At 38.8% G+C, this 23,303-nt stretch overlaps 1 pseudogene; it reads left to right on the top strand.

Annotated features, from left to right (window-relative positions):
* Positions 1-2,717: 2,717 nt before the first annotated feature.
* Positions 2,718-3,393, top strand: LOC110289231 (U2 small nuclear ribonucleoprotein B'' pseudogene; annotated as a pseudogene).
* Positions 3,394-23,303: the final 19,910 nt, after the last annotated feature.

Raw genomic sequence — 23,303 nt, 5'->3', positions numbered from 1 at the left:
TGATCTTGGTGTTTTATCACAGAAATAGAGCCCTAACTAAGACACAGGGTACATTAAAAGTTCTCTAAATTTGTAGGGGCAAAATAATGCACACTACCCCATATCTTTGCTGTCTCTACCTTGTGGGGCAGTAGACCATGCCACCAGAGAGAAGAATGGTAAGGTTGTAGCAAAGTTCAGAACCCCAATAAAACCCATAATTGAGAACTTCATGAGTTGGAGTTAGCTCTCGGCCAGATTACTGTCCTGGGGCACATGACGACATGCAGAAGCATGACAATCAGTCACATAGAGACAGCACATAAAGTCCTTCCCCCATACAGACAGAGCATCCCTAACCAATCCAATAGGAAGCATCTAACCCTAGATTCCACCCCACCCCAAAATTTTTATAAGGTCCTTGTCCTTAAGGAACAATATGCACGAGTTATTGCCTGTCTTATGCAGTTATAACACTCCATGGAGAGTTTTCTCTCCTGAAACAATTGTAGCTGGACCTAGATTCCATGCAACAAGCCAGATTTGTGTACTTGACAACAGCCAATTCCTGCTCAGTAGCACTGACTTGAACTTTGGCTTCTAGCTGCCTGCTGCATCTTGCTACCTGCCACCAATTCTGGGGCAGTGGCTGTGGCAGAAGAGGCCTGGTAGCCTGCCTTACTCTGGCTTCCCCTTGGAGAACTGTAACACTTTGGTCATTCTGGCCATGACAGAGACCCATGAGACCTTTCTCTCCCACTGTGCCCCCATATGCAGACCAGCACCACCTAATACTGGTGTAGAGGTAGTTCCTGATGTACTATAAAATGCCTTTCTCTTTTGTGCTTGCAAACAACATGAGGCTCCTTTATCCTGGGAAGATTAATAATAACACCTGTCTCAAAAGGCTTCCTAACTTGTTGGATAACAGCAAAAAAAAAAAAAAATTCTTTTCAACAAATTTGATGATAAGGTACATCTGTGAGACCCTACCAAATATAGCTTTATGACCAACTTAATAATTCCACCTATATTAATATTCTTAAATGAATAGTGGCACACATGAGTTCTCAAGCTATTGAGGCTTAGATAAAAACAAATTTAGTTCCAAGTATGTAAGTCTACACAAATTGCAGTATTAAAAGGCAGAAAACTATTGTTAAAGACCCAGTATCTAATAAAAATAACTCATATTTTACAAGGAATATAAAAGAAATTCCCTAATCTGGTGAGAGAATTTTGAAAGAATCCTATTGCAAACACTGGGCTCCATAGAAAAATGCTTCAAAAATTCCAGCAAGACAAGTCACACCTGGGCATTGTCTCCCATGCAAGTGTAAAGGGGATAAGGTGAAACAAAAAAGAAAGGAATTGAGAAAGGATAAGAAAATTGCTACTTAGTAGAGCTAAGAAAACTCTGGATTCTGAGGGGAATTACTTGATGGAGACATCCCATTTAGACTTTGTCTTCCTGTAATGTCTGATTATGGGTTTCTCCATCTGTTCCCATCTGTTGATGGAGGAACCCTCTCTGATGAAGACTGAATAACGCATTGACCCATGAATATATTCAAATATCAGAGGGAGTCATTTTACTGATACTTATTTCTTAGATAAGTAGTGTTTGATGTTACCCTACATATCCCGGATATCTAGGTTCTTGGTTACCCTAGCAATGTTATGTGTGGGTATTATCTCACAGAGCAATCCTTAAGTCAAGTCAAATCAGATATTGATTGGCTACTCCCACAAGTCCTGGGCCACCACTGCTCTATCATATTTTACAGTCAGGATATATTGTAAGTCAAAGGGGTTTTTTTGACTCATTTGGCATTTATCTTTCTCTTTTGGTGCCCTGTAGAGTACCTTCCCACAGCATAAAGACTAAATCATAGGGATGAATGTTCCATGTGGATATCAGCTCAACTTTTCCATGTTCACTGAGTTGTGTGGTTATTTTCTTTTGGCAAGGGGTGGCACTATCAGCCCATTGTCTTAGCAATAGCCTAGTTTATTTTTGAGGACTTGTGATTTCCATTAGACCTCCTTGGTCAAGAACACAATTGAATATAACTCAATACAGCTACTGGAAGCCTCATTTGATGAAAAGAATTAGCCAGTTGTGACTCCATATCCTCCAATATTAGAAGATCTTAGTGCAACCACATTCATATATTTTAGGTTCCCACTACACTAGTTTTCAAGATCATTCCTAAAATGACCCCTCAAACCCAGCTGTATTGCCCTGATATTATCTCCCATCAAAATTCCAACACAATCCTTCCCAGACCTTAAAAGGACAGTTTTCAACATATAGAAAAACAAAAAGAAAGGATAGTTAAAACAATGATGAACAATGAAAGAATTACTGGAAATCTTACCTTTTTGTGGGGATGATATTGAATCTGTAGAATGATTTTGGTAAGATGGCCATTTTTACATTGTCAATCCTATTGATCCATGAGCATGGGAAAACTTTCTTGAATCTGTAAATATCTGTTAGATCCATATGTATATTGTGTCTGTTAGCTCCAGTATTTCTGAGAGTGTGGTACTGAAGTCTCCCCCTATCAGTATGTGAGAGTCAATATGTAACTTAAGCTATAGTAGTCTCTCTCTTTTTTTTTTTTTACAAAGGAAGGTGTCCTTCTGTTTGGGGTATAAATGTTAAGAATTGAAATGTCAGGGTTCAAGCAACTGGCACAGGCTTTAGGCTATTTGAAGGGATTTACTCAAACATGGATATCAAAACAAATCACACAATTTATATCAACAACATGAATGACAAAATTACAAAATAAGAATTGAAGAGACCCCTATATGCCCTGATTTCTAAGTTTGGGTACATAGTATACTGTACCTTTAAAGACCATGAAGATGAGGGAATAGGCGTTTGTTATATTAAGGGACTGGACATGTCCAAAAATGCTTTGAGACAGTTCTAAGTGTTTCAATTTTACAGTAAACCAATGAAAATTCAGTATACTAAAACATATTCTGATATGTGTGGTACTTTTACTGACAAAAAAAAAAAAAAGGAAAGCTAAAACCATGGAACAGGCTGCAGCAGCTGCAAATACAAAGGCTGTTCAGAGACCATCAAATTCAGCTAATATCCAAGGAAATGCAGCAACCAATATCTGGACCCTGATTACCTGAAACGAAATCCTATTCCTTAACAACTTACCAGAAGAGATGAGTAAGATAATGTTATCTGTGCCATTAAACCAGTTCCCTGGTTTTAATGAAGTTAGTTTGGTACCAAGGAGGTATAACATTGCATTTGGAGCTCCAGAGATGCTCTGCAACTATTTAAGATTACCTATTCCAAGAAATAACATGTGGAAAGACAATTTGAAAGGACTTGATATTATTTATAGGGCTTTTTATCACATTTTAATCAAGTCATTTTAAAAGGTTGAAAGTGAAGGTGAAGTTTGCAGTAGACAGTCACATAATTTTTTTCTTTTGACTAACTATAAAATATGAAGCCTTAATATTGTATAATAAACTTATGTGTAAAAAAAAAGGAGAACTTGATTGTCATGTTGGTAGATTTTTACGTTGATTAGTACGTAATATCCTTTGATATCTCTTGGTTTGTGGGGGTTTGAATTGAGTATTGTTATATATTAAAATTGGTATATCAGCTTACTTCTTAGATACATTTTCTTAGAATATTTTTACCCAAAACTTTACCATAAACTCAATCTTTATGTTGTGCTATATTTCTGGGTTTTTTGATTATGGTGATTCCACCAGAGGTTCTTTTATCCCTGTGAAGAGTTTTTCTATCCTAGGTTTTTTGTTATTCCAGATGAATTTGCAGATTGCCCTACTAATTCCTTGAAGAATTGAGTTGGAATTTTGATGGGGATTGCATTGAATCTGTAGATTGCTTTTGGCAAGATAGCCATTTTTACTATATTGATCCTGCCAATCTGTGAGCATGGGAGATCTTTCCATTTTGAGATCTTCTTTAATTTCTTTCTTCAGAGACTTGAAATTTTTATCACACAGATCTTTAACTTCCTTAGTTAGAGTCACACCAAGGTATTTTATATTATTTGTGAATATAAAGAAGGATGTTGTTTCCCTAATTTCTTTCTCAGCCTATTTATCCTTTGTGTAGAGAAAGGCCATTGACTTGTTTGAGTTAATTTTATATCCAGCTACTTCACCAAAGCTGTTTATGAGGTTTAGGGGTTCTCTGGTTGAATTTTTAAGGTCACTTATATATACTATCATATCATCTGCAAATAGTGGTATTTTGACTTCTTCCTTTCCAATTTGTATCCCCTTGGTATCATTTGTTGTCAAATTGCTCTGGTTAGGACTTCAAGTACAATGTGGAATAGGTACGGAGAAAGTGGGCAGCCTTGTCTAGTCTCTGATTTTAGTGGGATTGATTTCAGCTTCTCAAAACTTACTTTGATGTTGGCTACTGGTTTGCTGTAGATTGCTTTTATCATGTTTAGGTATGGGCCTTGAATTTCTAATCTTTCCAAAACTTTTTATCATGAATGGGTGTTGGATTTTGTAAAATGCTTTCTCATCATCTAAAGAGATGACCATGTGGTTTTTGTCTTTGAGTTTGTTTATATAAAGGATTCCGTTGATGGATTTCCATATATTAAACCATCCCTGCATCCCTGGAATGAAACCTACTTGGTCAGGATGGATGATTGTTTTGATGTGTTCTTGAATTTGGTTAGCGAGAATTTTATTGAGTATTTTTGCATTGATATTCATAAGGAAAATTGGTCTGAAGTTCTCTATCTTTGTTGGGTCTTTCTGTGATTTAGGTATCAGAGTAATTGTGACTTCATAGAATGAATTGGGTAGAGTACCTTTGCTTCTATTTTGTGGAATAGTTTGTGAAGAACTGGAATTAGATCTTCTTTGAAGGTCTGATAGAACTCTGCAGTAAACCCATCGGGTCCTGGGCTTTTTTTGGTTGGGAGACTATTAATGACTGCTTCTATTACTTTAGGGGATATAGGATTGTTTAGATCATTAACCTGATTCTGATTTAACTTTGTTACCTGGTATCTGTCTAGAAATTTGTCCAGTTCATCCAGGTTTTCCAGTTTTGTTGAGTAAAGCCTTATGTAGAAGGATCTGATGGTGTTTTGGATTTCTTCAGGATCTGTTGTTATGTCTCCCTTTTCATTTCAGATTTTGTTAATTAGGATGCAGTCTCTGTGCCCTCTAGTGAGTCTGGCTAAGGGTTTATCTATCTTGCTGATTTTCTCAAGGAACCAACTCCTCCTTTGCTTAATTTTTTGAAAGTTCTTCTTGTTTCCACTTGGATGATTTCGCCCCTGAGTTTGATTATTTTCTTCCATCTACTCCTCTTGGGTGAATTTACTTCATTTTGTTCTAGAGGTTTTACGTGTGTTGTCAAGCTGCTCGTGTGTGCCCTCTCTAGTTTCTTTTTGTAGGCACTCAGAGCTATGAGTTTTCCTCTTAGAAATGCTTTCATTGTTTTCTATAAGTTTGGGTATGTTGTGGCTTCATTTTCATTAAACTCTAAAAAGTCTTTAATTTCTTTCTTTATTCCTTCCTTGACCAAGATATCATTGAGAAGAGTGTTGTTCATTTTCCACGTGAATGTTGGCTTTCTATTATGTATGTTGTTATTGAAGATCAGCCTTAGTCCATAGTGATCTGATAGGATGCATGGAACAATTTCAATATTTTTGTATCTGTTGAGGCCTGTTTTGTGACCAATTTTATGGTCAATTTTGAAGAAGGTACCATGAGGTGATGAGAAGAAAGTATATCCTTTTGTTTTAGGATACAATGTTCTGTAGATATCTGTTAAATCCATTTGTTTCATAACTTCTGTTAGTTTCACTGTGTCCCTGTTTAGTTTCTGTTTCCAAGATCTGTCCATTGATGAAAGTGGTGTGTTCAAGTCTCCCACAATTATTGTGTGAGGTGCAATGTGTGCTTTGAGCTTTACTAAAGTTTCTTGAATGAATGTGGCTGCCCTTGCATTTGGAGCATAGATATTCAGAATTGAGAGTTCCTCTTGGAAGATTTTAACTTTGATGAGTATTAAATGTCCCTCCTTGTCTTTTTTGATAACTTTTATTTGGAAGTTAAATTTTTTAGATATTAGAATGAATACTCCAGCTTGTTTCTTCTGACCAATTGCTTAGAAAATTGTTTTCCAGCCTTTCATTCTAAGGTAGTGCCTGCCTTTTTCCCTGAGATAGGTTTCCTGTAAACAGCAAAATGTTGGGTCCTGTTTGTGCATCCAGTCTGTTAGTCTATGTCTTTTTATTGGGGAGTTGAGTCCATTGATATTAAGAGATATTAAGGAAAAGTAATTGTTGCTTCCTATTATTTTTGTTGTTAGAGTTGGCATTATGTTCTTGTGGCTGTCTTCTTTTTGGGTTGTTGAAGGATTACTTTCTTTCTTTTTCTAGGACCCTTTTTCCATCCTTGTATTGGTTTTTTCTGTTATTATCCTTTGAACGGCTGCATTCTTGGAAAGATAATGTGTGAATTTGGTTTTGTCATGGAATACTTTGGTTTCTCCATCTATGGTAATTGAAAGTTAGGCTGGGTATAGTAGCCTGGGCTGGTTCTCTTAGTGTTCTCTTAGTGTCTGTATAACATCCGTCCAGGATCTTCTGGCTTTCATAGTCTCTGGTGAAAAATCTGGTGTAATTCTGATAGGCCTGCCTTTATATGTTACTTGACATTTTTCCTTGCTGCTTTTAACATTCTATATTTATTTAGTGCATTTGTTGTTCTGATTATTATGTGTCTGGAGGGATTTTTTTCTCTTGTGCAGTGTATTTGGTTTTCTGTAGGCTTCTTGTATGTTCATGGGCATCTTTTTCTTTAGGATTGGGAAGTTTTCTTCTATAATTTTGTTGAAGATATTTGCTGGTCCTTTAAGTTGAAAATCTTCATTCTCATCTACTCTTATTACCTATAGGTTTGGTCTTCTCATTGTGTCCTGGATTTCCGGATGTTTTGAGTTAGGATCTTTTTGCATTTTGCATTTTCTTTGATTGTTGTGCCTATGTTCTCTATGGAATCTCCTGCACCTGATATTCTCTCTTCCATCTCTTGTATTCTGTTGCTGATGCTCACATCTATGGTTCCAGATTTCTTTCCTAGGGTTTCTATCTCCAGCATTACCTCACTTTAGGTTTCCTTTTATTGTGTCTACTTCCCTTTTTAGGTCTAGTATGGTTTTGTTCATTACAATCACCTGTTTGGATGTGTATTCCTGTTTTGCTTTAAGGACTTCTACCTGTTTGGTTGTGTTTTCCTGTTTTTCTTTAAGGACTTGTAACTCTTTAGCAGTGTTCTCCTGTATTTCTTTAAGTGAGTTATTAAAGTCCTTCTTGATGTCTTCTACCATCATCATGAGATATGCTTTTAAATTCGGGTCTAGCTTTTCAGGTGTTTTGGGGTGCCCAGGACTGGATGAGGTGGGAGTGCTGGGTTCTGATGATGATGAGTGGTCTTGGTTTCTGTTAGTAAGATTCTTATGTTTGTTTTTGCCATCTGGTAATCTCTGGAGTTAGTTGTTATAGATTTCTCTGGTTAGAGCTTGTTCCCCTCATGATTCTGTTAACCTCTAACAGCAGACCTGGGAGACTAGATCTCTCCTGAGTTTCAGTGGTTAGAATACTCTCTGCAGGCAAGCTCTCCTCTTGTAGAGAAGGTGCACAGATATCTGACATTCAGACCTCCCTCCTAGCAGAAGATGAAGGCCTGAAACAGGGCCTGTCCCAGTAGCTGTTAGCTTCTGTAGTCCACACTCTCACCTGCACAGACTAGTCTCAGAGGGATTTGGGAACAAAGATGGCTCCCCCAGGTGCTCCGACAAAGCCCTCCCAGGTGGGGCATACACCTCTCCTCTGACAGAGCAGGTGCCCAGATGTCTGGAGCCTGAAACAGGGTCTGCCTCAGAAGCTGTGTGGCTTCCCCCTGTCCCAGAAGCTGTTAGCTTCTGTAGTCCACACTCTCACCTGTGCAGACTAGTCTCAGGGGGATCCGGGAACCAAGATGGCTCCCCCAGATGCTGTGTCAAAGCCCTCCCAGGCTGGTCAGACACCTCTCCTCTGGCAGGGAAGGTGCTCAGATTTCTGGAGCCCGAATCAGGGCCTGCCTCAGGAGCTCTGTGGCTTCTGCCTGTCCAAGAAGCTGTTGGCTTCTGTAGTCCACACTCTCACCTGTGTAAACTAGTCTAGGTGGGATCAGAGAACCAAGATGGTTCCCCCAGGTGCTCTGACCACTATATTTCTTGGATGCAGCAGAAGGATGGAATCATGCATTTTGGTTAGTCAATGTGTTTTGATTGGGGAATCCAGACTATTGATATTGAGAGATATCAGTGATCAATAATTAGGCATTCCTGTTATTTTGGTCATGGTACAGGTGGTGTAGTAGTAGTAGTAGTAGTAGTAGTAGTAGTAGTGTGTGTGTGTCCATTTTTCCCTTCTGATTTTGTTGGTATGAAATTATTTAATATCTGTGTTTTTATGAGTGCAGTTAATGTTCTTGCATTGACTCTTCACACATAACACTTTCTATAGGGCTAAATTTTTAGATAGATGTTCTTTAAATTTGGATTTATTGTGAAATATCTTATTATCTCTACACTGACTGAAATTGTTACTGGACATAGTGGTGTGGGTTGACATCTGTGCTCTCTTATAGTATACAGAACATCTGTCTAGGACCTCTAGCTTTCAGAGTCTCCACTGAGATATCATGTGTAATTCTAATAGGTCTGCTTTAATGTGTTTCTTAATCTTTTTTTCCTTTCAGCTTTTAAAATTATTTCTTTGTGGTGCAGTAAAACATATTTGGGGTATATGCCCAGGAGAGGTATAGCTGGGTCTCAATGTAAATGAGAGGAGAGGCCCTTGGTCCTGTGAAGGCTTTATGCCCCAGTATAGGGGAATGCCAGGACTAGGAATGGGAATGGGTGGGTTGGGCAGCAGGGAGTGGCGGAGGGGATAGGAGATTTTCGGAGGGGAAACTAGGAAAGGGGATAACATTTGAAGTGTAAATAAAGAGAATATCTAATAAAAAAAGCTATTTCCAATTTTCTGAGAACCCACCAGATTGATTTCCAGAGTGATTGTACAAGTTTGCAATCCTACCAGCAATGGAGGAGTGTCCCCATTTCTACATATCCTCATAAGAATGTGCTGTTGCTTAAGTTTTATATTTTAACCATTCTGAATGGTGTAAAGTAGAAACTCAGGGTCATTTTGTTTACACTTCCCTGATGACAAAGGATGGTGAACATTTCTTAAAATATTACTTGCTGTTTGAGATTCCTCTGTTATGAATTCTCTGTTTATCTCTCTACTCCATTTGTAATTGGGCTATTTAGTTTGTTGGAGTTTAACTTCTTGAGTTCTTTACATATTTCAGATATAAGCCCTATGTCAATGTAGGGGTAGTGAAGAGCATTTCCCTACTGGTAGGCTGCCATTTTGTCCTATTGACAATATGCTTTGCCTTAAAGAAGCTTTTCAGTTTCATGAGGTCCCATTTATCAATTGTTGATCTTGGAACCTGAGCCATTTGGTGTTCTGTCCAGGAAATTGTCTGAAAGGCGGTTCTGATGCTATGGTCCTGTTCTCCAAATGGTTCTTAATTTGTCAGTAAAGAAAACTGTGGACAAATTGCTGGGTGGAAGGTACAGGTAGGAATTCTGGGTCCCAGGAGGAAAAGGCAGATGAAAGAAAGGAGAGATGAACATAGCAACCATGTGAGGTCTCAGGGGGAGCAAGAGTCTATGGCAACAACTAAAGGCAGGTGGATAGGGATTTTTCACTGGGCTAAGTGGGACTAGCCAGTGAAGTTTAGGGCAAGTGGAGATATGGAGATAATTAATTGGTAAGGGCACACGTTTCCAGGCAGGAGATATCAGTCCCACAAATTGTGCCAAGAAGGCAAGTTGTAAAGATACAAACTGTGTGTATGTCTTTTGTCTGAGAATTCAAGGGAAGCCAAGTGGGGTCTGGTAGCTCAGCCCACCTCCAGGAGCAAAAGGTGGTAGCATGATACTACACTCAACATTGTCTCTTGTACCAATGCATTCGAGCATACTTCCCACTTTCTCTTCTATTAAATTTAGTGTATCCAGTATTATGTTGAGATCCTTGACCCATTTGGACTTGAGTTTGTACAGGGTGATAAATATGGTTCTATTTGCATTCTTCTACATGAAGCTATACCACAAAGACATGTGCTCCAATATGTTCATAGCAGCTTTATTCATAATATTCAGAAGCTGGAAACTACCCAGATGTTCTTCAACAGAAGAATGCATATAGAAAATGTGGTGCATTTACACAATGAAATACTATTCAACTACTAAAAACAAGAACATCATAACTTTTACAGGCAAGTGGATGGAGCTAGAAAATATCATCCTGAGCTAGGTAACCCAAACCCAGACCCCAAAGGACATGCATGGTATGTATATACTGGTAAGTGGATATTAGCCATAAATTACAAGATACTCACACTATACTCCACACACCCGTAGAAGTTAAACATGAAGGAAGGCTCATACAAGGATACTTAGAAGGGGGAATAAAATAGTCATAGGAGGTAGAAAGAGGGAGGTAACTGGGTTGGAGAGGGGATGGGAAGAATTGGGGTGTCAGGATCAGGTATGGGGAGAGACAGGAGACCAGACCACAGGGCCAGAAGAATTAATGGAAATCTGCAACTACCAAGGGTCAGGGAGTGGAGGGCATATCTAGGAAGTTCCAGAGACCTGGGATTGGGAAAGCTCCCAGGAGTCAATGTGCCTTGATCTTAGCTGAAATACCTAACAGGGGGGACATAGAGTATGAACAGGCTACCTCCTGTCATCAGACAGGACCCGCAGTGGTGATATAAAGACACCAAACCACCCATGAAACTTTTGACCCAAATTTGTCCTCTAAAAGAAATGCCAGGACAAAGATGGATTAGAGACTGAAGAAATGACCAACCAATAACTGGTCCAAATTGAAACCCTCTCATGGGCAAGCACCAGTTGCTGACACTGTTAATGGTATTCTGTTATGCTTGTAGACAGGAGATTAGCATAACTATCCACTGATAGGTTCTAACCAACACCTGACTGAAACAGATACAGATACAGCCAACATTGGATGGAACTGAGGGACTCTCATGGAAGAGTTGAATGAAGAATTGAAGGCTCTTAAGGAGTTAGAACCACACAGAAAGACCAATAGAGAAAAAAAAAAAAAAACATGGACCCCTGGGAACTCTCAAAGATATGGAGTCACCAAGTAAAAAGAATAAATGTCTGATTGAGGCCCCGGGCATATTTGTAGCAAATGTGCATCTCAGTCTTCATGTGGATCTCCCAGTAACTGGATCCTGGGATGTCCTTAAAGCTGTAGCCTAACTGTAGAATCCATTTCCCAACAGGACTGCTTTGTCTGGCTTCAGTGGGAGAGGATGCACCTAATCCTGCAGATACTTGATGTACCAGTGTAGAGGGATACCTAGTGGGTCACACCATGTCAGAGAAGAAGGAGATGGGGAATGGGGGATAAACTGTAAGGAGGGCCGTGAGGAGACAGCATTTGAGATATAAATAAATAAATAAATAAATAAATTCATTGTTCTGTATGTTTAGTATTTTGATTATTATCTAGTTGGAAAATTTTATTTTATGGCCTGATCTACTTGCTGTTCTATATGCTTCTTGTACATTTATAGGCATCTATTCCATGTGATTTTAAAAAGCATGCTTCCTCCTAGCCTGGTCTCCTCGCCCAGTACCACAGCACCTCACAACTTAGCTCCAAGATCAAACTACCGCTGGGTCCACTTCCATCCGGTCCATTCCTCAAGCTGGTTCTACTCGGCTGCCCAACAACTATCCCTCCTGAGAATGCCTGGAGCTACCACTCACATTCCACTGACTAACCACCCCAGCAGCCCACTTTCTCTTGCCCTCCTGAGTAACTGCAGATGGAAAACATTAGAAAGCCTTATTATTTTTAAACCAGCCAGATAACACAACCACTGGGTGCTGAATCTATTGTCCTAAACTCATCAGCTATCTTATATCAGAATACTTTTGGTAGCAGAGGCCACAACTGGCACTAATAGCTCCTAGGCCTACATGGTATCCATGTTCCTCTCTCCCAGATAATACCACCGGTTCTAACAGGCCCCAGGATCCATGTTCCTTTTTCCCAAGCCTGGCCAGAAAGCCCCTTTCTGTATATTGTCTCCTCTTCCTTCTGGGATTCAGAAATTCCACCTCTATATCTTCACCCAACGATTGGCTTCTGCTGTCCTAATTGACCCAATCAAGAAACGACTAGGGAACCTCCCCCATAGACATCTTTTATTTTATACCAGAAAATTTTTATTTCTATGGTTTTTTTTATTATTTGCCAGACCTTTGAATTGAGATTCCTCTTCCACTATTGCTTTTATTCTTAAATTTTGTCTTTCCATAGTGCCCCAGTCTTCTTAGGTGTCAGGTTTTAGGAGCTTCTAGATTTGTGATTTTCTTTGACTGATGTATCTGTTTCTTCTGTTGTATCCTCAATGCCTGAGATTCTTCCATGTCTTGTATTCTAGGTTGTGTGCTTGGGGCGGGTGGCGGGGTACTGTGTTTTTAGGCTTTCTTAAAGGTATGTATTAATTTCCTCTTTAAGTACCTCTATCATCTTCATACACGTGGTTTTAAGATTTTTTTTCTTGTATTTCAGCTATGCTGAAATATTAAAGGCCCTCTCTGGAAGGATGGATGGGCTCTGTTTCCTTGTCTTGATCAGCTGGTATGGTCCCAATGAATGTGTGCTGGTGTTGGGGGCCAAGATAATGGGATGGGGTAAATTTGAGGAAGGTTGGGAGAGATTTGTGTGACATTTTTGAGATAGTGTCTGAGAGGAGAGGGAGACAGCAGCAGTTCCCTGTGTAAAGCTGGATTTAAGGCTGATGCCACTTGTCATTGAATTTTAATTCAGGGATACTGAGGTCTTCGTTGTATTCTTAGCAATGGTAACTAATATTAAAATTGGAAACACATTTCATGGAAACACCATTTAATTGCTGCCTACCTTAAGTGCTAGGTAACAGATTATTGCATCGATATCTGTGCAGTCTGATTTTAAAGCAAAGTTGAGTCAAGAAAGATTCAAACATGTACAAGAGTGAGACCATGAAGCTGAGTGGGAAGTGTTCTTCTTCCTGTTTTCTGCTTTATTTTAAAACAACCTTTCACCATTTTTATGGCAAAAAAACACATTAAGCTATGTCTATTTTCTCTTTTAATTTTTGAGATTTTATTTATTTTATTTAACTTTTTATACAATATCATTTGATTATATTCTCTCCTACTCCAACTTCTCCCAGAACTTTCCCACCTCCCACCCAAATTTTGTTTTTTCCTGTCTCTTCCCTCTCAAAAAAAAAAAAAAAAAAACCCACAAAACATAAAAATCAAAACAAGTGAAAAACCAACAAAACAAAAAGTGCCAAAAAATAAAACAAAATGAAACAAAAATTGCTCCCAGAGTCACTTACACAGAATCATGGAGTTCATTTTGTGTTGGTCTATTACTTCTAACCATGGTGCCTACCTTTGCGTGTGGTTGATATCCAATGACTCTCAATTGTAGAAAATAGGTTTTTCTCTTTGCAAATACTACCATCAAACTCCTCCCTCAAAGCTCAGGGATCTATGTGGAATAGGGGGCAGAAAGATTGTATGAGACAGATGAATTGAAGGAAACTGTCATCCAGATACTACAGGACTGATTCACATATTAACTCACAGAAACTGTGGTTGTATGTATAGGACCTGCACAGATTCATGCCAGATAGATCCCCCACACTGAGAAAGAGAAGTGGATAAGAAATCATCCTGCTAACCAAGAAGTAATCTACAATTGATAGCTAATATCAAAGGCATATTTTATTTATTTATATTTTATGTGTGTGAATATTTGCCTATATGTATGTTTCTGTATTATGTGCATGCACTGCCAATAGATGGCAGAATGGGCTATCAGTTACCTGGAAATGGGATTTATAGAGGCGTGAGCCATTATTTGAATGCTGGGAATCAATTGCAGGTTATAAACGCTAAGCTGTCTCTCTAATTCCATCTCTGCTTTTTTTTTTTTTTTTTTTTTTTTTTTTTTTTGCGGGGGCCGGGGTTGAGACAGGGTTCCTCTGTATAGCCCTGACTGTCCTGGAACTCACTTTGTAGACCAGGCTGGCCTCGAACTCAGAAATCCACCTGCTTCTTCTGGGATTAAAGGTGTGCACCACCACACCCGGCTCCATCTCTGCTTCTTAACCAAAGTAAAAATAATAAAAAATAAAAGTGGTTTGCTTTGACAGGTGTCCCCAGATAAACTCTTGCACTAAGCCTCTGACTGGTATCCCTGGTGTTGTGTTCCTGAGCACAAACACTCACATTCTAATGGACACCAGAGTCAAGAACTGTATGATGCCACTTCTTGTAGCAGTTGGAACTGACAGTGAACAGTACATCCATGTGAATGAATTCCAAGAACACAAAATACAGAAAGAACCAAATCACAGTGCTGTTTGTCTAATGTTAACTGATCTGGAGCAAAAAGACTAAAAGACATAAAACTTCCTTTTCATAGTTTGCCAAAAATACGGTCTTATATTTTTTTATGTAGGTAAAAATTGAAAACCAATATCACCTAAATTTCTGCCCCACAGGCATCCATAGTGGTTAGCCATAGATGCAGACCATAACTATAGGCACAGACAAATGCATACAAACACATGTCATATCCTTATTCATGTAAGTGTGTATATGTATGTGTGTGTGTGTGTGTGTGAGAGAGAGAGAGAGAGAGAGAGAGAGAGAGAGAGAGAGAGAGAGAGATTCTAAAATAGTTGATTTTGAATCTGTATGAGAGAGAGATTGTAAAATAGTTGATTTTGAATCTGTATGTTTGGATCACCTTCCATTCTCAGTCTCTCAAGTCCTGGAATTATATTAATAAACCCATGTACCTAGCTCACATCTCACCTTTTAACCTCTTCAAATTAACACACTATCCATGCTTTTACAGATACATTGTCAGCTTTTCTCAAAAAAAGAATAATGATTATTAAATCACACCATGCTTTTGTTTTATAATTATAAAATATATTCTTTGAAAACCTAGAAAGCATGTAGAAACCAATTTCTGGACTGGAGAGATGGCTCAGTAGATAAGAGAATGGGCTGTTCTTCCAGGGGACCTGAATTCAATTCACAGTACCCACATAATAACTCACAAATATAGCTCCAGTTCAGGTGATCCAATGACTTCTTCTGGACTCTTTGGGCAACATACATGATGCATATGATACAGACATACTTGCTAAAAAAATACACCCATATACATAAAATTCATTTTTTAATTAAAAAATCTGGTTTCTCCTATAAAGCACCCTGAAAGTGTGTTGTGTGTTGGTGTGGCTCTTTCTAGACTATTCTCTGTAAGAAATAATGTCATTAAATAAAGATGGAGACATTATCCTTCTCATGTGTTCATGGGCCCCTCTTCGCTGCTGTAGACATTCATCCAGTCCCTTCTCGAAGGCAACTTAGCCCTGTGAAAGTTAGATCATGTATATAATTTTCTTGTTAAAAGTGTACACTGAGAGGCCAGTGAGATGGCTCAGCAGAGTAAAGTTCGTTCTAATCCACTTTCTGAGACTCAATAATGAAATAAACTGTAACAAGTTGGTCTTTGACCCCCACATGATTACTGTGACATACAAGTAGCCACCACCTTTTTTCACACACACACACAGACAAGCACACACACACACACACACACACACACACACACACACAAACACACACAAACACACAAACACACCAAACAAAATAACAAAATTTTAAAAAGTAAACTCTAGCTTTGAGTCTCCATGTCTCTTAGGCCATGTGACATCTCTGTGATGAAGTCCTGAAAGCAGAATTTCTGGGTCATGAGGAGGAAGTCCCAATCTGTGGACACAGGAGACAAAGTTATGAAGGACTGAAATCATGTGTCATTTTCACAGAATTTCAAGAAACAGGGATTTTTTTGTGCTTGTTCACTCAGTTATCCATTTCTTTCCAAGTCAAGAAATTGAGATGGAACTCCATAGTTCTGATCCAGTCAACTCCTCTGTGGTACCCTACGAATACACAAAGTGACAAGTGGTTGGTCTTAAACTTCATTTGCCCTTGACTTCCAGGATTTTAATATTAAAGGCTGAGCTTGGAATGTGAGGACACAGCCAGATGGAAGGCAGCATCACACCTTAGGACTATTGCTTGGATTTTGAAGGGATGTAATAATGTAGACTTGATATTCCTAACTATGAGAGACACATCCAACTACAATCAAAGTGGTCTTTTCCTTCTCAAGGGCCACACCTGGTTCTGTTTGTCATGCTTTGCTTACCATCAGCTTGGTTTCACTTCTGTTTATTTCTCTCTTTTTGTGACCTTCAGTTTTTGTTTCAGTCAACACTGAACTAACTTTAGCTTGGGGATTTCCAATGTGGCCAACAGAAATCAGGTTGAGCAAACTTGGAAAAAGCAAATAGGTCCACACCTACACACACACACACACACACACACACACACACACACACACACACACCTTGTCCTATCTCTCATTTTGTCCTCTACAACTGAGGCATATCTGTCTTACCAGGCCTGGGTATATGAGATATATGAGATCTGAGGAAGTTACTGATATCCTCATTGGGAAACCTTGAAGGTGATCATCAAAGAAGGAATGTTAATAGTTAAAGGTCACAAAAAAAGTCAGAGAACAGGTCTAGTCAGGGTCCTAAGTGATTAGTGACTGGGGTTAGTAAGAGGATCCATATATCAAGCACAATATAGGTAACATCTCTTTCAATCTCCAAATCCATCCTCTGGGACTTATTCTTAATGAAAAAAGGGCAACAGATTTACCAAAGAAAGTGAGTAGTTTAGTTAGGGTCAAGAGCTGATGAACTTGGAGCAGTATATATCACTGGATGTCCACCAACACCTTCTACAGAAATAACAGTCCTCTGGACTGTCCTGAACTCTCTGCTGCTGACCTTCTACACATTTGACAATTTATTTAGTTTACCATAAGCCATATTACCTGTAGCTCAAACCCTATCAATATCTGATCTTGTAACTGTTTAATTTCTACACCCTTGAAATGAGGTAAGGCTCTTCATGGTATTTTCATGGTAGATGAAAATAACCTCCATGTGAGCATGTCCATTGTCCAGAAGCGGGTAGCACTCTATACTAAACACCTTGTGTGATCACAGGCATATATCTTATGTTCCTGAAAGTTTGCCTGACTCATCAGATATAAGGGCCTGGGCTAGAAGTCAAAATACTTGGGAGTTAATTTTGTCTTACTCTTGGGGATTTTGCTGCAATGGGATGATGGTCCTGGGTGTTGGCCTTAGAAAATTTCTAAGTGTCCATTTTGATCATTAGTGGCCCTGTGATTTTACACAATAAAAAGACAAAAAAAGATACTTAGCCGCATCTCATTTCATGCTGGTGCTTTTCAAATTTGTAAATCTGGCCAGGAATAGTCTTTTGTACTTGAACTTCTTCTGGCCATGAGCCACCTGAGCCCTGCTATCAGGAGTCTTCTGGGTTGTGTGCTTTGTGACCCATCAGTTCTTGCCCTGGGCTAAAAATCCCATTCAAGGACATCAGCATCCAAGTCTCCTATACCAAGTTCTGCCCTGGGTCTACACAAAAGCATATTCTTCTCATTCCCTCAGGGTAAATACCAGATAGTACCTCTTTTTACTCTCCTGTTCCATATGTGATCTCGAGCACCCACTCATAGGGTGTAGATCACAGCCTAAGCAGAGAATAAGATTGCATCCCTGGTAGCATGAGAGACAAGAATCTAGGGGATTGAGGTAGAGACGCCAGGATGCGTCAATGGTGCTGAATGCACTATCTATGGCTAAAAAGAGGATTCACATAGTAGCTACACCTCAATTCCTTTGGTCATGACCACTGGATCCATCATGCCCTGATTCTCTTCACTTTCTGATTTTTAAGATTCCAACTCCTGGCCCTTTCTTTAGTAGTAGAAACAACCTTGGAACTCCAGTACACTATGGATATAGGAGCTCTCTTTGACAGTGCACACTAGGATTTGCTAACTACACTCCAAGACATGAACTGGGATAAGTATGTTGGAAAACATATTGAAGACATTGGAAGATAAACATGGCTACATGTAGGACCACATTCCTACAGATTTTTAGGAGTGCTGATTAGGTAGAACCCACCATTGCTTCTCTTCTAACTAGTCAGATAGCTTGGGTTTCGACTAGGGATTCTCTGAGTCATTAGTGTGAGGTAACCCCAGCAGAACTATGGCTGGCACCTCCTGGATATGAGCCAGAAAAGCCACACATAGGGAAATCAATTATCTCTGCTGGGGTGAGCACAGTTCATCACATTTCACCTATTGAAATATAAGTAGGCATTAAATGTCTCTCCACACCCCAATAAATATCAAGGTCAGATGATTTTAATCCAGAATTCAAACCAACTTTCAAAGAATTAACACTAATACTCTTCAAATTACTACACAAAATAAAACCCGAAGAAACAAATCTAAATTCATTAAAAGAAAAAACTACTGTTACCCTAATACCCTAACCATATAACAAACCAACAAAGAACTACAGACCAATTTCCATTATGTACATAGATGCAAAATTTTTCAATAAAATACAAACAAATCCAAAAACACATGAAAAATATCATACATTATGATCAAATAGACTTCATTTCAGAGATGCAGGGATGATCTGACACACATAAATAGGTAAATGCAAGCCATTATATAAACAAATTGAATGACTCAAACCACATGAATATCTCATTAGCTACAGAAAAGGCCTTTGACAAAAATCCAACATCTCTTCATGATATACATCCTGAAGAGATGAAGGATACAAAGGATACACCTCAACATAATAAAGGCATTTACAGCAAGCCTATAGCCAATATCAACTTAAATGAAGAGAAAACCAATGCAAATTACACTAAAATCAAGAACAAGGCAAGGTTGCCCACTCTCTCCATACCTACTAAATATAGTACTTGAAGTTTTAGATAAAGCAATAATATGACTTAAGGAAGTCAAGTGGATAGGAACTCGAAAAGAAGAATTCAAAGTATAATTATTTACAGATGGTATAATAGTATACATAGTGACCAGGAAAGTCCAACAGGACACTCCTACAGTTGCTAAACAATTTCAGCAAGGTAGTTGGATACTAAATTAACTCACAAAACTCAGTGACTTTTTTTATATACAAATGAAAAAAATAAGGGAAGCAATAGATTTTTTATGATAATCTCAAATAATATAAAACATTTTTGGAGAATTTCTAATTAAGCAAATAAAAGACTTATGTGACAAAAACTTCAAAGTGAAGAAAGAAATATTGGGGGGGGGATTGGAGCAGAGACTGAAGGAAAAGCCATCCAGTGACCTGCCCTACTTGGGATCCATTCCATGCACAGGCACCAAACCCTGACACAATTGCTGCTGTCATTCTATGCTTGTAGACAGGAGGCTAGCATGGCTGTCCTCTGAGAGACTCTACCATCAGCTGACTGAGACAAATGCAAATACTTAGATCCAACCATTGGACTGAGGTCAGGAACCCCTATGTAAGAGTTAGAGGAAGGATCAAAGGAGCTTAAGGAGATGGCAACCCCACAGGAAGATCAACATCATCAACTAACCTGGACCCTGGTAGCTCCAAGAGACTAAACCACCAACAAAAGAGCATACATGGGCTAATCTGTGGTCTCCAGCACATGTGTAGCAGAGGGCTTCTTTGTCTGGCCTCAGTGGAATAGGCTTGTTGTATATGTTTCTGTGGTTTTGAGAAAGAACTCAATATTGCTTGGGTGGGGATGAAGCAAGGATTTTGAAGGATTTTGGAAAGGAAAATGATTTTATCAAAATATATTCAAATTAAAAATTATTTTAAATAATAAATAAGGTGGAGAATAATAGAGGAAGATATTCTGTGTCATGCTATGGTCCCCACAAGCATATATATATTGGCTTATGCAACTCCACCCACACATGTATGTGCAAATAGACACACACACCATACAATACATACACCTCCATTGTAGTCACAAAGATTTTCATGTCCTTTTCATTTTTTAAACAACCTAATGAGTTAAAGTCATATTTTATTTACCATATATTGTGTGTGTAGACCCATCCATTATGACATAGAAATAACTCCTGTACAACAGCCATAAATTATAGGTTCTCTGTTAGAGGAGGGGCCTCAGGATCCCTTCCCCTGTCCATATTTCAAGTGTTAACTGTGCAGGTCTTGGCAACCACAGCTGCTGTGAGTTCCTATGTGAACAGTCATGTTATGTCTACAGGACATCATTTCACATCAATATGTCCTCTGGTTCTAACATTATTTTCTGCCTTCTTTTTCATGATATTTCTTGGGACTTGAGAGGCCAGAGTTTGTTATAGATTTCTTTCAGTGGAGAACATTGTAATTCTCATAATGATATTAACACCAATCCTGTGCTACAAAAGTACAGAGATATTTCACAAAGGGAAATATGAATATCAAATCAAAAATATACTGCATATTTCTTGGCTTCTGCTTCTGGTTCCATTTGACATATGGTTTATTTCTAAGAAAATGACTACAGTTGGAATTAGGGGTTTTGATATCAGACCTGGAAGTAGACACAGAAAAGCCCTGACTGGATCTCAGGAAAATACATGAGGGCCTTTTACTATGAAGAAAAGACTACCTTTATTGAAGAATACTAAAATCCAAACACAGAGAGAAAAACTTAGAGTTAAAATAAGAAGGAATTGGCTTACTTGGAATATGAAAATAAAGGCATTGGGTGCAGACAAAAGAGATAGAGAAGGCAAATTTCAGAATAGCTATGGTTTGGGGAGTTAAATTTGACTTTGATATGAACACATGGATAGGATCTGACCCTGCTTCCAGCCTTCACCATGATAGTGATAATGGTAGGCACTCTAGCTAATGGCTTCATACAAAATGACATATGCCCCTAGACTCAATAATAACATATCTCCATGTCTTCCTGAGAATATCTCTATTATACCTTTTGTTATAGGAAAAATAATTTCATATCTTTTTCCTTATTCACAGACTTTTTATACTACTATAGATTTTCCATTTGGAAATTTATCAGTACATGTTGGTCAAGAAACACTGGGTATATAAACCTAAGAATTTTCTTCTCATCTTTTGCACTGACTAAAACACTGTGATGTGAGCTGTCTTGCCCCATTTGCATGACACATAATACCGTAATAATTCTCAGCTGTATCCCAGAAACAATATCCCTGTATATCCTGAGGACACTTGGGATCCAAGTATTGACAGAAGCCCCCTGAGGAAGCATGGGAAGTCCGTATAACTGTTCATGAGATTTTAGGGAAATCTCCCTGGGTTCTACTAAAAGCAGAGAAGCAGCGTTCCCATCGTGAAGCCACTGCCCATGCTCCTAATGAGTGTGGCAAATGCTCCAGAAGATAAACAATGAGGGCAGCTGAGTCAGCACAGCTTAGCAGGGGGAGCATGGAAACAATAAGTGTAGTGGAGACCACAGTAGATGTTCCCATGGATTGCTGGTCAGGGTCTGGAGCATGGAGTAGGAATGGAGATGAGCTGGTGTACATCCCTACCTGTGACTTGAGGGAAGAGCAGGAAGAAGGGCAAATATACACCACAGCATGGGGGACACTGATCCTGACCTTTAGAATGTAGAGGTCCTGCCTAGGTTCTCATTGTATCCCTTCCTCATGCCAGACCCAGAGGCTTTCCTGCAATGTGACTCCATTCATGATTACCTCTGCTCCTCCCTCAGCCTAGTGCTAATGCTCAACTCACAAACACTTATGGTGATGGAGGTTGATTTATATCCTGGGGACCTGTCAGGAGATAGTGCCTGCAGAGCAAAGAGAAGGTATGCATCAAGGACCCTTCCAGGCTAGGGAAGTTTCAGCTGCTGATTCCTAATCAGTGAGCAGATGGCATCTTTTCTATACCCAGGTTCTTTTCAGTAAATGATGATTAGTTTACTGTAAACATAGACTGCCTTACAGTGCCCCCTGCTGGTTACAAGGCACACAGTCACCATGGCCAACAGGCTATGTTTATTATGCATGCAACTCATCTGATCTCTGCCTCTATTAAAACATCCACAGTCTAATTTCTAAGTTGTGTGATACTTACTGATATGCTATGTATAATTCTCTAACGTATCACAACCAAGAGTGCTCTTCCCTGTGAAATCTTAATGCAGTGGCTTTCATGTGTGCACCATAGGCAAACATGAGCTGTGAATCCCTTCCACCACATGGTCTTCAGCCCTCAGAGCAGTTACATTGTCAGAGGTAGATAAAAGGACGCCTTGTGCCCTGTGCTGTGCATGTGCCCCCTAGAAGACTGCAACTGCTATAACACTGTAAGGGTCCAGTGAGCAGCTGTACGTGGTGAAAGGAATTTGAACATGTGAGATCTCTGAAGACATCTGAGAAGGTTCACAGCACCCCCTGGTGACTCCATTCTTGTCAGGGTTGGGGTGTTTCATTCATTTAACAACTGTCTACTTACTTTATCAGCATTTATTTCCCAAGCTGACTCATGGTCACATATATATATATATATATATATATATATATATATATATATGTGTGTGTGTGTGTGTGTGTGTGTGTGTGTGTGTGTGTGTGTGTACAATATATGGTACATACAATATATGTATGTATATTATGATAATCTCTTTATTTCGAAAGTGGAGCCAGCTAGGTCATAATGAATGCTCATTTTGATATAATCTTGAATTTGTGTTACAAGTTGTCTATTAAGGATTTTTGCATCTTTGTACATCAGGAAGATCCATCTGTAATTTTCTTTTTAAATGGTGTCTTTATTCATTGTATATATGAAAGCAATGGTGGATCCATTATAATAAAGTGCCATCACTCCTTTCTTGTATTTTATGGAATAAGATAAGTATTGTTATTAGTTCTTTGAAATTCTGTTAGAATTCTATGGTGAAATCATCTGGTCCTGGGTTTTTTAATGTGTGAGACATGTGGCTCTTTCCTTTGGTTTAAAATTATTTATTTTGTATTTAATGTACTATAGGCAACATGAAATTTTCCCACACATATTAGGAATTCTAATATTGTCTAATATAGTTTTTTAATCCACATCCTTATGATTTCCTGAATAAA

Source organism: Mus caroli, unplaced genomic scaffold (genome assembly GCF_978045245.1).
Source record: "Mus caroli unplaced genomic scaffold, Mus_caroli_1 scaffold_17, whole genome shotgun sequence".
NCBI classification, from domain to species: Eukaryota; Metazoa; Chordata; class Mammalia; order Rodentia; family Muridae; genus Mus; species Mus caroli.
This window is presented reverse-complemented; position numbering and strand designations above follow the sequence as displayed.